The sequence below is a fragment of the Hordeum vulgare genome, chromosome 6H, assembly GCF_904849725.1.
Source record: "Hordeum vulgare subsp. vulgare chromosome 6H, MorexV3_pseudomolecules_assembly, whole genome shotgun sequence".
In the NCBI taxonomy this organism is placed as follows: Eukaryota; Viridiplantae; Streptophyta; class Magnoliopsida; order Poales; family Poaceae; genus Hordeum; species Hordeum vulgare.
In genome coordinates, this window is record NC_058523.1 from 509,477,487 (window position 1) to 509,494,302 (window position 16,816).

A 16,816-nucleotide genomic window follows, 5' to 3' on the forward strand; every position below is an offset into this window, starting at 1 on the left:
CGTAGCATGCACGTATGGTGAAACACTATGTGATGAAGTCTGAGCATGATTAGTATATTGATTGTCATCCTTTGCGTGGCGGTCGGGATCGCGCGATGGTTTATACCTACCAACCTTTCCCCTAGGAGTATGCGTTGAATGCTTTGTTTCGATTACTAATAAAACTTTTGCAACAAGTATATGAGTTCTTCATGACTAATGTTGAGTCCATGGTTTAGATGCACTTTCACCTTCCACCATCATTATCTTCTTAGTGTCGTGCAACTTTCGCCAGTGCACAAAACCCACCATTAGCCTCCCTCAAAACAGCCACCATACCTACCTACTATGGCTTTTTCAAAGTCATTCCGAGATATATTGCCATGCAACTACCACCATGATATGTGCCACCACGTCTACATTGCCATTGCATGATCGTAAGATAGCTAGCATGATGTATCCATTGATGTATATGCCATGCTAGATCATTGCCACGGTACACTACCGAAGGCATTCCATATAGAGTCATAGTTGCTCTAAGTTTTGAGTTGAAAGTGTGATGATCATCATTATTGAAGCATTGTCCCATGTTAGGAAATAAAAGAGGCCAAATATGCCCATAAAAAAGAGGCCAAAGAGCCCACCAAAATAAAAAAAATATGAGAGAAAAAGAGAGAAGGGACAATGCTACCACTTTTTCCACACTTGTGCATTTTGAGCACCATGATCTTCATGATTGAGAGTCTCTCTTTTTGTCACCACCATATAGCTAGTGGGAAATTCTCATTATATAACTTAGCTTGTATATTCCAATGATAGGCTTCCTCAAAATTGCCTTAGGTCTTCGTGAGCAAGCAAGTTGGATGCACACCCACTAGTTTTCTTTAAGAGCTTTCACATACTTGTAGCTCTAGTGCATCATTTGTACGGCAATCCCTACTCATTCACATTGATGTCTATTGATGAGCATCTCCATAGCTCATTAATATGCCTAGTTAATGTGACTATCTTCTCCTTTTTGTCTTGCAACCTCCACCACATTCCACACCATCTATAGTGCTATAACCATGGCTCACACCCATGCATTGCGTGAGAGTTGAAAATGTTTGAGAAAGTAAAGGTGTGAAACAATTACTTGGCCAATACCGGGGTTGTGCATAATTTACATTCGTTGTGCAATGATGATAGAGCATAGCCAGACTATATGCTTTTGTAGGGATAACTTTCTTTTAGCCTTGTTATTTTGAAAGTTCATGATTACTTTGCTAGTTTGCTTGAATTATTATTGTTTCCACGTCAATAGCAAACTATTGTTTTGAATCTAATGGATCTGAACATTCACGTCACATAAGAGGAATTACAAAGGACACCTATGCTAGGTAGCATGAAAGCATCAAAAATTCATTCTTATCACTTCCCTACTCGAGGACGAGCACGAGTTAAGCTTGGGGATGCTTGATACGTCTCAAACGTATCTATAATTTTTGATGGTTTCACGCTGTTATCTTGTCTTCTTTGTATGTTTTATGTACCTTTTTATATCTTTTTGGGACTAACTTATTAATTCAGTGCCAAGTGACAATTCCTGTTTTTTCCATGTTTTTGACTCTTTTCAGATCTGATTTTGGAACGGAGTCCAAACGGAAGAAAAACCCCGAATTGATTTTTTTCGAACGGAAGAAGTCGAGGGGGCTTTTGGGCCGAGCCAGGTGGGCTCCAGGGAGCCCACAAGCCGCCACTCCGCCACCACGGGGGAGGCGGCGGTGGGCAGGCTTGTGGCCTCCCTGGCCGCCCGCTGACCTAGGTCTTTGGCCTATAAATTCCCAAATATTCCGCAAAAAATCAGGGGAGCCTTGAAAATACTTTTTCGCTGCCGCAAGCTTCCGTTTCCGTGAGATCTCATCTGGAGACCCTTCCCGGCACCCTGCCGAAGGGGACTTTGAAGTTGGAGGGCTTCTTCATCATCATCATCGCCCCTCCAATGACTCGTGAGTAGTTCACTTCAGACCTACGGGTCCGTAGTTAGTAGCTAGATGGCTTCTTCTCTCTCTTGGATCTTCAATACAAAGTTCTCCATGATCTTCATGTAGATCTATACGATGTAATCTTCTTTGGCGGTGTGTTTGTCGAGATCCGATGAATTGTGGACTTGTGATCAGATTATCTATGATATATATTTGAGTCTTTGCTGATTTCTTATATGTATGATTTGATATCCTTGTAAGTCTCTCCGAGTCTTGGGTTTTGTTTGGCCAACTAGATCTATGATTCTTGCAATGGGAGAAGTGCTTGGTTTTGGGTTCTGTCATGTGGTGACCTTTCCCAGCGACAGTAGGGGCAGCAAGGCACACATCAAGCAGTTGCCATCGAGGGTAAAAAGATGGGGTTTTTATCATTGGTTTGAGATTATCCCTCTACATCATGTCATCTTGCTTAAGGCGTTACTCTGTTCTTATGGACTTAATACACTAGATGCATGTTGGATAGCGGTCGACCTGTGGAGTAATAGTAGTAGATGCAGAAAGTATCGGTCTATTTCTGGCGTCGTTGCAAGGGATACACAGCAAACATCAGAAGTATTTCTGGCGCCGTTGCCGGGGAGGAGAAATCAAGATCTATCCAAGTAGGTCTCACAAACTCTTCTCTTGCATTTACTTTTGTTGCCAGTTGCCTCTCGTTTTCCTCTCCCCCACTTCACATTTGCCGTTTTCATTTGCCTTTCTCCTTCGCTGTTTTCTTTTGCTTTTTTCCGTTCACCATTTTCTCTCGCCTGCATTCTGTTCGCTTGTGTGCCATGTGCCCTCAATATGCTTGCATCTTCGCTTGCTAAAATTCTAGTGATATGGATCCTCATCCACTTTCTAGTCTCTTTAAGAGACCCACTCGTGTGGAACAAATTGCTAGTGAGTTGAGGACAATTGACTATTTCTTTGGAGTTTTGCGTAAGATGCGTGAATCTGAAAATTGTGAGGAAGAAATTCATAAAGTGATTCATGAGGGCTCCTTGGATGAAAAGCATGATTGCAATGATTTCACTATAAATCCTATTAGTGACAATCATGCGAAAAATATGGAAAACCCTAAGCTTGGGGATGCTAGTTTTGCTTTGTCCACTACTTGTTGCAATAATCATGATTGGGGTGATGATCTTTCTTATGATCTTGAAAATTTGTTCAAACCTCATGATGAATATGATATTTGCAACAATACTGAAAGTGGGATTGGAGAAGTCATGACTTTATTTGATGATAATCCCACTATTTTTGAAGAGCGTCAACTTTGCATGCATGTGGATCATGAAAAGAATATCCTATGTGATAGTTACATTGTTGAATTCGAATATGATCCCACATGTAATTGCTATGAGAGAGGAAAATATTTTGGTAGAAACTTTCATGTTACCAAATTACCTCTCGTTATGTTGAGATTGGTATTGTTTCTTTCTTCTTCCTTGCATTTGGTAACTATTGGTTGTCTTGACAATCTGTTTTCCTATAAAATGCCTATGCATAGGAAGCATGTTAGACTTAGATGTGATTTTCACATGCTTTATGATGCTCTCGTTGTGCTTCAATTCTTGTCTTTTGTGAGAGCATGATTGAATGCCTAGCTAAGGGCGTTAAACAAAAACGCTTGTTGGGAGGCAACCCAACGAATCTATCCTTTTTCTTTCTGGGTTTTTTTTCACACTTTCATAATTTTGTTATGATTATATTTTTTGTTTCTTTTTGCGTTTCTGCCAAGCAAAACCGTTATGATTAGTCTTGAGGATGATCGTTTGGTCATGCTGGGAAAGACAGAAACTTTCTGCTCACTAAAAGAATTTTCATTTTTTTTCTGTAAGAGATTTTGAGTTGATTCCTTTTGCTGCTGATTTCTACGCAAATTATTCAGACTGTCGTAATTTTTCAGAATTTTTGAAGTACCAGAGGTATACAAAAAATACAGATTGCTACAGACTGGTCTGTTGTTAACAGATTCTGTTTTTGTTGTGTTGGTTGCTTATTTTGATGAAACTATGGGTAGTATCGGGGGTATTAGCCATGGAATATTGAAAGTACAGTGATCCAACATCAGCACAAGTAGAATTTAAGTTTGCTACAATACCTAAGGAAGTGGTGGTTTGCTTTCTTGTACTAATGGTATCACGAGTTTTTGTTTAAAGTTTCGTGTTGTGAAGTTTTCAAGTTTTGGGTGAAGTGCTTATGGACAAAAAGATAAAGAGTGGCAAGAGCTCAAGCTTGGGGATGCCCAAGGCACCCCAAGAGATTCAAATATGTCGTAAAAGCCTAAGCTTGGGGATGCCCCGGGAAGGCATCCCCTCTCTTGTCTTCAATCCATCGGTAACGTTACTTGGAGCTTTTGTGTTTGTGCAGGATCTTGAGATAGTCTTCCGCCGGATTGATACCTTGGTTATCAAATTGAGGGAAATACTTACCGTCACTGTGCTACATCACCCTTTCCGCTTCGAGGGAACACCAACGCAAGGCTCCAAGGCCACGGGGGAAATCCTTTGCATACTTGCCTAGGAAGTCCCTTAAGGCGTAGCCGTAGCTGAAGGATTCCTGGTGCCGTCGACACAACTATTTCTGGCGCCGTTGCAAGGGATACACAGCAAACATCAAATATCATGTTCATCAAACCCGTCATCCCCAAGCTTAGAGCTTTCCATGTCATTAGCAATATTGATATTCAAAGAAAGCATACTAATAACATTGCCACCATCATAATTGTTATGCAAATAATAAAGTTCCATAGATTTTTTAATTTTTTCATCAAACACTTCATGTCCTAGTTCAAGATAAAGTTTATAAAGCTCTCTCATATTTTTTGTTTTTTTCCATAAAGCCTAAGTAGTGAAATAAAAACAAGAAACAAAAAGATTTAATTGCAAGATCTAAAGATATACCTTCAAGCACTCACTTCCCCGGCAATGGTGCCAGAAATAGCTTGATGTCTACGCATGCTTCTGTTCTTGTAGACTATGTTGGGCCTCTAAGCGCAGAGGTTTGTAGGACAGCAACAATTTCCCTCAAGTGGATGACCTAAGGTTTATCGAACTCACGGAAGTAGAGCATAAACGGTGTAACAATTGTGAGAAACAAGGCCTAGGCTTCATACTTTCACTAGTGGCAACTCCCAACAACATTAACATAGTCTAATCACATGATATTTCAACTAAAACATGCAATGGAGACGTACTCGGAGGTCATTCCTTTGTGATCAAGAGAGTACGCGAATTATGTAGGGCTACAAAAGCACACCTCGGAGTTCGTAGTTCTCATCTATGGATTTCCCAATGTCACCGCGGCCATCCAAAGAGAGTACCACAATCACCACAACGTATCTCAAGGATATTTAAAGATGAGCACCAAGAGACTCTCAATCTTCAATCAATTCACAAAAGAGGAAATCACTCATGAAAATTTTCTTCTAATCCATGTACAATAGACCGCTGTCACCATGGTCTCGGGGATTATACTAGATAAGATCAAGTGAGTACATCAATCCAATACATAGAAGAAGGGGAAACATCATGGGATCACCCTAGATTAACATAGCCCATGATCACAATCAATATCACATCATGAGAGAGAGAATTAACCACATAGCTACTGTAGAAGACCTCAACCCCGAGGAGGAACTACTCCCGCTTCATGGAGGGAGGAGGCAACGTTGATGGAGATGAATCTGGGGGCACTTCCCCGTCCCGGCAGGGTGCCGACACAGGAATTCTGGTCCCCCGAAACTTGTTGGCGATGGCGGCAGAGATCGGAATTGCTTCTGGAGAAAAGGGTTCGGGAATCAGGGTTTCCTCCACGGGGGTAAAAATAGAGTCAAAGTAGGGCACCATAGGGGGTGGGCCCCACCCAGGTGGCCTCCCTGCACGGCCAGGGGGCAGGCCCGCGCCACCAGGGCGCCTCGGGGCCTGGTGACCCCCTCTGGCCCTCCTTCGGCCACCTGGAGTCTTTTGGAACGCTAACTTTTTATATACTTGTGGAATTTTTCGGGCACTGTAAATATGGGTATAAACTTGCAATTCACACACATTAGCAGACAAAAACTGGCACTGGGTGCACTGAGTTAGTAGGTTAGTCCAAATATGTTGAAAAAGGTATGAAAGTGTACAAAACACATAGCAATATCACCCAAACTTGCGTGGAACAAGCAGAAATTATAGATACGTTTGGGACGTATCACCAACGCCCTGGACCGACCTCGATCTCGCGGCCTAGGTCCACCCCGCTATAGCCGGCCAACGCGCCGGGCGTGAGCTTGCTAATGACGAGTTGATGCATATACTTCTCGCCCCTTGTTGGTTACCCCAAGTAGAAGGTGGAGATGTAGCCAACAGCAGATTTCCCTTACACGGAGACTGTAAGGTTTATCGAACCTGGAGGACTCCTAGGCTCAACAAATAGGTGTCTTCCACCCTGGTGCTAGCAAAAGACGTGGACCTGCACACACAACAAATAACTTTGCTCCCAACAAGTACAAAGAGGTTGTCAATCTCTCCGGCCTTGTAGTTTTCAAAGGATCAAAGCACATGCGGGAGAGTAATAGTGATTGCAACGGAAAAGAAAATGGAAGAGGTAAATGATGGAGGTGTAAACAATGATGGTGATATGGGTCGGAGTCACATGATGTTCACTAGTGATGTCTCTCTTCCAAAAGATGATAAGCAACTATGCTTGGGGTAAACAAATCACAGTTGGGCAATTGACAAAATTATGATCGCATCGCAATGCTAATTATGCTACTTGATAGTTAGAGGTTCAATAGTAATGGGCAGTACGCCAAGACAAGTAGACCGTTTATTCATCAGCATCTACTGACTAATCATCCGCCTTGAGATATCTATCCAGAACATCTCGCCGGTATTAAGTTGCGAGCCCTAGCCAAAGTGTAAACTCAAAGCAATGGACAAATGCATTAACGAACTACGCGTAAGGTAAACAATCCTTGCAACCGTGGTCACAAGCACCGTTGTTTTCTCCCTGGTGGCAACAAGCACATCCCCTAGTCTCATGTTTCTGTAACTCAAGCTAGATATCGAGGGGCATGAACCCATAATCATGCATAACGCTCCCTCTTGGAGTTACAATCTACTACTTGGCCAAAGCAATAAATAGCAACGGAGAACATGAAGATCAAGTTACAATCATGCATAACGCTCCCTCTTGGAGTTACAATCTACTACTCGAGGGGCATGAACCCACTATCATGCGGCTCTATGATCAAGCAAAAGCATGTATGTCATGAAGATCAAGTCATGAGATGGTGGATGTTGCATGGCAATGTATCTCGGAAAGGCTATGGAAATGCCTTAATAGGTAGGTATGATGGGTGTTTTGAGGAAAGATATAATGAGGCTTATGTATGACAGAGCGTATCATGTCATGGGTTTGGATGCACCAACGGAGTTTGCACCAACTCTCAATGTGAGAGAGGGCAATGCACAGTACCGAAGAGGCTAGCAAAATATGGATGGTGAAAGTGCCAACAATCGAATACTCACATTAGTTCGAAGAACTCATACACTTATTATCGATAACTCTCTATCTAGTTAGAAAAATCACAAAGAGACAAGTACCCCGAGGAAGAGTGTTTGGGGATTTGGTTATCCTTGCACATCATCGACTCATGGTAACGTGAGGGTACTCTATATATTCCAACCCCTCCAGAGGTTAGCGATCAATTTAGTAGCTAGAGTTCTCAACTAATTTTAGTTTTTGAAAAACACACAGATTTCCCAAAATACGACACCTATCACTAATAGGCTCAAGCTCTTGGCACCAATAGTGCAAAAATTACTCAAATCAATACCTCAAAACTATTGCAAGTTACTACTATACTTAAATAGCAACCTCAGTTACCTACTCATGCAAGACACACAACAGAGTGCAACAAGCCAACTCTCTAAACAAGATAAGCATGATAACTCAAGAGAGTTCCAGAAGCAACCTAAATAATAGCTCTTAAAAATATAAGCATGAAAACTAAGAGCTAAGCATGATAGTAGCTACGAAAAGATGAAGAACACACAAGAAGGATAAGCATGAAAACCTATGTTGTGTTCTAGAGTGGAATGGAGCGTGTGTCTCTCCCAAACAAGGTAGGCTAGGTTCCGACTTGTTATGAACAACAAGCAAAACTAAAACAAACTAAAAAGTAAATAGCGGGACGCTCCAAGCATAGCACATGTCATATGAAGTGAGAAAAAATTAGCATGGAGATGGACGAACTGATGATTGTTGATAGAGAAGGGGATGCACGGGGGCACCCCCAAGCTTAGACGCTTGATTCTCCTTTGAATATTTACGGGGGTGCATGGGTGCATCCCCAAGCTTGAGCACTTGACACTCATGTATCTTCTTTCATCATCTCCCATCGCATACTTGAAAACTCCCTTCATACGAAACTCATCATAAGCTGATTAGAGTGGTTAGTTCCCTTAATAAAATAATTCATTACCTGCTGGAAATAAAGATTTTCATGAAAATATACTGCTTCTTATGAATGCCAAAAGGTTTTTGCAAATAAAAAGTAAACTTAGGATTTGCAAAACAATGAAAACACAAAACATGGCAGAATCTGTGAAAAATAGAACAATAGGTAGTAAATAATTTATTCGGGTTACTTCTGCAACTCAAATAAAGAAATTGGAACAGATGCCAAAAAGGCAATTATATATAGCATTCTGTAAAAAAATCAGATCCAAAAGATGATCTGATGATTTTTGGCGATTTTTTTCGTCAAGCAGACATAATCTGTTTCTGGACAGCATGTCACAATTTTTGAACTTTCTTGCAATTAGAGGCTATAACTTGGCACAGAGCTTAAAAATAAAGATACAATAATGTTGCTACAGTAGTAACAAGCATCAAGACCACTAAAACAGAAAGTAAAAACAAATTGGGTTGCCTCCCAACAAGCGCTTTCTTTTATGCCTTTGAGCTAGGCATAACGCATGAAGATCAAGTGTTATCAACTCCAAAAGAATAACTTGCCCGAGTAACAGACTCATAAGGTAACTTAATCTTATTTCTAGGGAAGTGTTCCATTCCCTTTTTAAGAGGAAATTGTAATTTAATAATTCTTTCTTTTCATGTCAATGATAGCACCAACGATGCAGAGAAAAGGACGTCCCAAAATAATTGGACATGAAGGATCACATTCAATGTCCATAATAAGAAAATCAATGGCACATAATTATCATTGACAATAATAAGAACATCATCAATTCTCCCTAAAGGTTTCTTTATGGAAGAATCAACAAGACGAACACCAAGAGAACATGGATCATAAGGTTTCCAATCAAGCATATCATACATTCTTTTGGGCATAACGGAAGCACTAGCTCCACCATCACACAAAGCAAAGCAAGAGATATTATTCAATCTTATTTTGATCATAGGATCCCAACCATCTTCTAGTTTTATAGGAATAGAAGTCTCTAGATTGAGCTTCTCCTCCCTAGCTTTGATAAGAGCATTGGTAATATGCTCGGTGAAGGCAATATTGAGCGTATTAGTGTGGGGGCCTTTAGCCATTCTTTGCAAAAAGGTGATAACTTCGGAGAGACTACAATTATCAAAATCAAGATTACTACCATTAATTAAAGTGGTAGTAATATCATCTAAGCTCATTCTTTTAGTAGTCTCTAAATTCAAAGGACCTTCTTGTCCTATAGTTGAGGTATTAGCATCACCATTAATAGGTCCATTAGGACTAGGAGTGCGATGGGTGCTAAAAGTTTTGAGATCCTCAACAACTTGTATAGTAGCAATGGTAGTGTGTGCAAGGAGGCTCTTAATTATCTCTTCCTCTTCTTGAGATACAACCACTTCGGGTTTGGCCGCCATTTGATTTATCAAAGTGGCCTGAGTGTGAGACATATTGGAGACCTGGGTCTCTATGGTGGTGAGTCTAGTTTGGAGATTGGAAATCTCACCATTCAGGCTCTCAAGTTGTCTTCCAATGTTTTGCAAGATAGAAGAATGCTCATCTAATTGTCTATAGAAGGCCTTGTTCTGTTCATATTTAGTGTGCATATGATTCTTTGTAGCCTTCTATATCTCTAAAAGTTTTTCATAACTAGGCATTCTTCTATCATTAGGAGTGTTACTATAGGTGTCTTTATTCCCATAGTTGTTGGATGGGAACGGTCTAGGATTGCTACCAAAATTACTCATATAAGCATTGTTATTAAAGTTGTTCCTAGAGATAAAATTAACATCAACTTGCTCTCTTTCTTGAGCAACCAAAGAATTTAAAGGAACATCATGAGGATCAATAGGAGCTTGCTTAGTAAGTAGAGTCATGATCATGTCAACCTTATCATTAAGGAAGGAGATCTCCTCAACAGAGTTTACCTTCCTACCTGTTGGAGCTCTCTCGGTGTGCCATTGGGAATAATTTGTCATCATCTCATCCAATAGTTTTGTGGATGCACCAAGTGTAGTTTACATAAAGGTTCCTCCCGCGGCCGAGTCTAACAGACTCCGCGAGGTAAAGTTCAATCCTACATAGAAAGTTTGGATAACCATCCAAGTAGTCAAACCATGAGTAGGGCAATTCTTAACAAGAGATTTCATACGTTCCCAAGCTTGAGCAACATGTTCATTATCCAATTGCCTAAAATTCACAATGTTACTCCTCAACTGGATAATCTTAGCAGGCGGGTAATACTTCCCAATAAAAGCATCTCTGCACTTATCCCAAGAATCTATGCTATTCCTAGGCAAAGATTGAAGCCACACTTTAGCTCGTCCTCTCAAGGGGAAAGGAAAAAAGCTTAAGTTTAACAATATCGTCATCTACTTCTTTATATTTTTGCATATCACAGAGCTCAACAAAATTGTTCAAGTGCAAGGCAGCATCATCTCGAGCACCGGAGAATTGATCTTTCATAACTAGGTTCAGTAAAGCAGGTTTAATCTTATAGGACGTGGCTCCTGTGGCGGGAGCAGCAATAGGAGTGCAGATAAAGTCATTGTTATTGTGACTAGTGAAGTCACACAACTTGGTGTTCTCAGTGGAACGCATAGCAACAACAACAAGCAAGAACAAAGCAACTATTTTTTTATGATTTTTGGTACGAGACTCTAAAGCAAAAACTAAAAAGCAAACTAACATGACTAAAAAGCAAAGATAAAAGATAGCGTGCAACTCCCCTATCTTGAAGACTGGGGTCCCTGGCAACGGCGCCAGAAAATTGCTTGATGACGAGTTGATGGATATACTTCTCGCCCCTCGTTGGTTACCCCAAGTGGAAGGTGGAGATGTAGTCGGCAACAGATTTCCCTTACACGAAGACTGTAAGGTTTATCGAACCAGGAGGACTCCTAGGCTCAACAGGTAGGTGTCTTCCACCCTGGCGCTAGCAAAAGACGTGGACCTGCACACACAACAAATAACTTTTCTCCCAACGAGTACAAAGAGGTTGTCAATATCTACAGCCTCGTAGTTTGCAAAGGATCAAAACACAAGCGGGGAAGTAATAGTGATTGCAACGGAAAAGTAAATGGAAGCGTTAAATGATGGAGGTGTAAACAATGATGGTGATATGGAATGGAGTCACATGATGTTCACTAGTGATGTATCTCTCCCAAAGGACAATAAACAACTATGCTTGGGTAAACAAATCATAGTTGGGCAATTGATAGAATTATGATTGCACCACAATGCTAATTATGCTACTTGATAGTTAGAGGTTCAATAGTAATGGGCAGTACGCCAAGACAAGTAGACCGTTTATTCATCAACATCTACTTACTAATCATCCACCTTGAGATATCTATCCAGAACATCTCGCCGGTATTAAGTTGCGAGCCCCACCCAAAGTGTAAACTCAAAGCAACGGACAACTGCATTAACGAACTATGCGTAAGGTAAACAATCCTTGCAACCGTGGTCACAAGCACCGTTGTTTTCTCCCTGGTGGCAACAAGCACATCCCCCAGTCTCATATTTCTGTCACTCAAGCTAGACATCGAGGGGCATGAACCCACAATCATGCATAATGCTCCCTCTTGTAGTTACAATCTACTACTTGGCCAAAGCAATAAATAGCAATGGAGAACATGCATGAATCACTAAGGAACATAATATAAAAGGATAATCAAATATATAACTCATAACAATCAGAACATAACCTCATAATTCATCGAATCCCAACAAACCGAGCATAGCAAAAGCAAGAGAATTACATAGATGCCTTGATCACGTACGGCAGCTCACAATGACTAACCATTGAAGCACAAGATTGGAGAGAAGACATCACATAGCTACTGGTCATGGACTCGTGGTCCAAGGAGGACTACTCACGACGTGTCCAGGAAGCGTCCATGGCGGTGGAGAAGCTCCCGGGGGTCAATCCTCCCTCCGGCAGGGTGTCGGGAAGAGGTCTCCTGACGCTCCCGATCTTGAAAGAGCTACGGCGACAAAACGATGGAGAAATTCGCGATTCCAGAAAGTCTGCGAGGGTTTCCTCTCGGGACCCTAAATACATGCCAAAGGAGGGCATCAGAGGAGGTGGGACCCACCGAGGCGACCTCCTCGCGCGGCCTAGGGCCTGGCCGCGCCAGCAGGCCGCCTGGGAGGCCCCTAGCCCCCCTCTGGCCCAGCTTCGGTGATCCGGAATCTTCTGTTTCGCTGATTTTTTATATATATATTTTGGATTTTTTCGGGCTATGGAAAATTGGGTAAAACCCCCTACAAAATAGACATAAGCATACAGAAACTGGCACTCGGTGCACTGAGTTAGTAGGTTAGTCCAAATATGTGTAAAATGATATAAAAGTATAGCAAAACATATAACATTGTCATCCAAAAGATCATGGAACAAGCAGAAATTATAGATACGTTTGGGACGTATCACTCGCCTCTCACGTGGGTCGCATTGAAGGTGCCCCGACCCAAGCTTCTCGCCAACACCACACGCCCAACTCTGCATCCCCCAGTCATCCTGTTAGGCCCGAGGTGAGCGCCCCGTCCTATCCAGCGCCACGTGCGCATGTTATTACCCTGCGCCCATGCCCTGTTAGCCCATTTCAGTTAGATTCGGCCCGTGTAAGGTTTTTTTACGTCCTGCCATTTTATCTTTTACCACGGATTTCAGAAATTGCATTATTTTCAAATGTTCGTAGTTTTTTAACCGTGCGTCGGATCGAAATAAGTTATATATGTAGAACGTGTAGAATTTCGCGTAGAATAATATTTACCAACTCTCATGCATATTTAAAATTGTTTTACATGTTGTTTGCATTGGTTTGCGTGTCGACATGATAGAAACGGTTTAGTCCGTAGTTAATTAAGTGTAGCTCCGTTGGAGATGAGCCATATATGTAAATGGACTAGAACGATGAGTAGAATCACGTGTGACACTTTATTTTGCTGTCTAACAAACATAAAATGTGGTTAGGACAAATCTGGACAGATTACAAAGTTAACGCATGGGGTCGTTTCGGAGATGCTATATGTCGTTTCGGGCCTCATTTAAAATGCCTAGATAGGTAGTTTAATTGTGCTTCACCCCTTGCCATGTTAACAACATTTTAATATTAACGTGTAAATAAGCGGGAGTGAACTAAATAATTAAATATGGAGTTTTATCAATATGCAACTCGTTGCATATTGAGCTTCTCTTAATGTGTAGTGTTTGCGTGCTGTGAATTGCCATGCCATGCCTTGCATAATTGAACTAGTCATGCATCATATTAGAGTGTGCATCATATCGTGCATATGTTGTGGTGAATATGGTGTGTTGATTCTTGTTTTTGGTTTGCTTCGTCTCGATAGAGTTCCGCAAGCGTGTCAGAATGTGAGGATCCGTTCGACTACGTCGGTTCATTTGCTTCACGGAGTCATTTTCTTCCAAGCAGGATATCAGGCAAGATGATCATTTCCCTAGATACCACTACTATCATAGCCATGCTAGTTGTCTCGTTTCTTTCTTTATGGCTCGCTGCCTACCACGTGTTAAATAACAACCTCCCAACATTGCCATGAAAAACCTTCAGCCTTTCTACAACCTAGCAAACCACTGATTGACTATGTTACCGCTTGCTTAACCATTTGGATAGCGTTGCTAGTTGCAGGTGCAGTTGCTTCCATATGAAACATGGGTTCCTTATTATATCACCATATTGGAGTGTGGCGTTTTGGAGGCCGGGCTACCTAAAGGCCGAAATCTGTGCCGTGGGGCATAGCATTACGATGGGTGCTGCTTGTTTTTTGGGTGGTTATACATTGGCTATTAAATTGCAAAATACACTAGTGCCATGGCTGCGGTGCTTTCGTTATACATGTGCCTCAGTTACTTCCTACTGGGCTGGTTTGAAGGTCGCACATGTGGGCTGGCCACGGTGTGGGTTGGTGAGTCATTACATATTAGTTTGATGGGATAGCTCTACATTTATTTCCACATGGTGCTTATATTTTTTGCCTCGTTACCATTCACCCCCTTCTCCTGGTATAGTTGCACAGGCGACGGATGACCTAGAGTTCTTTTCTGAGAAATGTGAAAACAACATTTGAGCCGGTAGCTGCTGTACGTGATGGTATGGGGATATCTGGAAGAGAAATTGCAACTGATTCTGGAGGATTTGGGCTAGGACATTTTTGTCCAGCAATTCAGGCGTAGAGTGGCTCGCAATGTTCATATAGTTTTGCAGTGCCGTCGAAGAAGAGGCCAGCCGACAGTACGAACAAGCAGCTAGAAGGACTAGGTCATGTTCTATCCGCAGAGGTCAAGGTCACAAGAGCACTGCATGTCCGCAAAAGGATAATCTTCGAAAAGGCGCCTAGCAAGTCGCTAGAGGAAGAAAACCTGCAGTCCTACACACACACCCAAGCGGACTTACGTGATTGATGTAGTGTGATTTATGCTTGAAATTCAGACTTGTAACGGAAGGCATCCGATGTTTGTCGATTGAAAGGAGCACCCTATAGATCATTGTTGGGTTGTGTGATGTGTCACCGGCGCCCAATTTCGTAGATAAAAACATGTAAGACCCTGATTCTGCAATATCGATATGGTCAAAATATCGTGTGTTGTAGCTGTGTCTAGTGGAAATGTTGTAGTTCTTGTTTTCTGAATTAGCTTGGTCAATGTTTCAATCCTGTTTTTTTTTTCTTTGAGACCTTCTCTTGTTTTTCATTTCTCGTTTTTTTTGTGTGCGTTCAAGTGCGCGAGCAAAAAAATCAGATATTGCACCATCGTTTTTCTGCTTGACCCCTCAGTTACAACGCAACTTTTCCCTACCTCTCAGCCTGGCCAGATAAAAAGGAATATGTCAAAAAATCTAGACATAGAGTAGCCGAGTAAAAAAGAGATGTGTCGAGCAGTGTATAGGCTGCGCATGCTGTCCTGTACATGTTTGTACGAGGGTGGCAGGTGTGCCCGCTCGACTGTGCCGACTCGTCTACATGACATGCCACTGTTTATTTGCTACCAAATACGGGCAAACTGTACAACGATCTCAACTGAAATACGGTAGCTGCATACCCGCGTGGCAGTCATCACGGCAAGGACACACGGGTGTGATAACGGCCCCCAGGTAGCTCGGCCACCAAAATGCATTTCTGACCATATTGTTGCTATTTAATTTAATGCACCTATATACTTGGTAAAAGGTGGAAGGTTTGGCCTTTCTAGCCTGGTGTTTTGTTCCGGCTTTGCCGCCTTAGTTTCGGCTACCGGTGTTATGTTTCATAAATGAGCGCTACTAACATGCTTGGGGTTGTTATGGGACCCCCTAGATTCTCGTTTTAGGATAAAGGTCGTCTAGCAAGGCCCAACATTGGTACTATATTTGCCCAACATAATAACCCTGATATTACTGAAAAACATAGGGCGTCATGAACCGGAGGAGTAACTCAACATAATACAGGGGGGGCAGTGCTGATGGTGTTGGTCCCAAATGGGCTGCCTACGGGGCCACCGCGAGGAAACTCGAGGTTTGGTTTTACTTGTAGCTAGTCCCTTCCGGTCGTGTCTTGAGAACGAGATACACGACTCCTATCGGGTTCGTTGACACGCCGGACGGCCTTGCTGGATTTGTTTTACCTTTCTCGAGCGTCTTGTGCGAGGTATTCCGAGGATGCTTTGGGTTATCTCGAGGTTGAGGTTTTCCAATAGGAACCCGAGGAGATCACGAGTTTCCCTGATCGAGGTCATTCCGTCGCAGCGTGTGGTAGTTTGTGATGGACTAGTTGGAGCACTCCTGCAGGGTTAAATCTTTTGGAAAGTCGTGCCCACGGTTATGTGGCAACGTGGAAACTTTCTTTAACATCTGGTTCTAGATAACTTGAAGTAAACTTAACTGAAACTTGCCAACTGAGTGCGTAATCGTGACTGTCTCTTTCGTGAGCTCGTGCTCCGATCGAGGATGCGGTGGGGTTATGTCTGACGTAAGTAGGTGTTCAGGATCATTCATTTGATCATAGTAGTTCACGTTCGCTATGCTAGATCATCTCCCTCTTATTCTTGTAGTCGTAAGTTAGCCACGTCAAATAAATGCTTAGTCGCTTGCTGCAGCCTCACCACTTAACCATGTCCCATATATTAAGCTTTGCTAGTCTTGATACCTTTGGAAAAAATGAGATTGCCGAGTCCCCTGTAGCTCACAGATTACTACAACACCAGTTGCAGGTACATGTAAAGAGTTAATTTGACGTGAGCGCGTTGATTGTGCTATTTGAAGTTTCTTCTTGTTATTATTCATTAATCTAGGATGGATTCCAGGCCGACAGCGTGGGATAACAAGGATGAACGTCGTTTTTTTATCGTTTATTCTCTATTTTGCAAAAATGTTCTTGGTTTTAATATTTG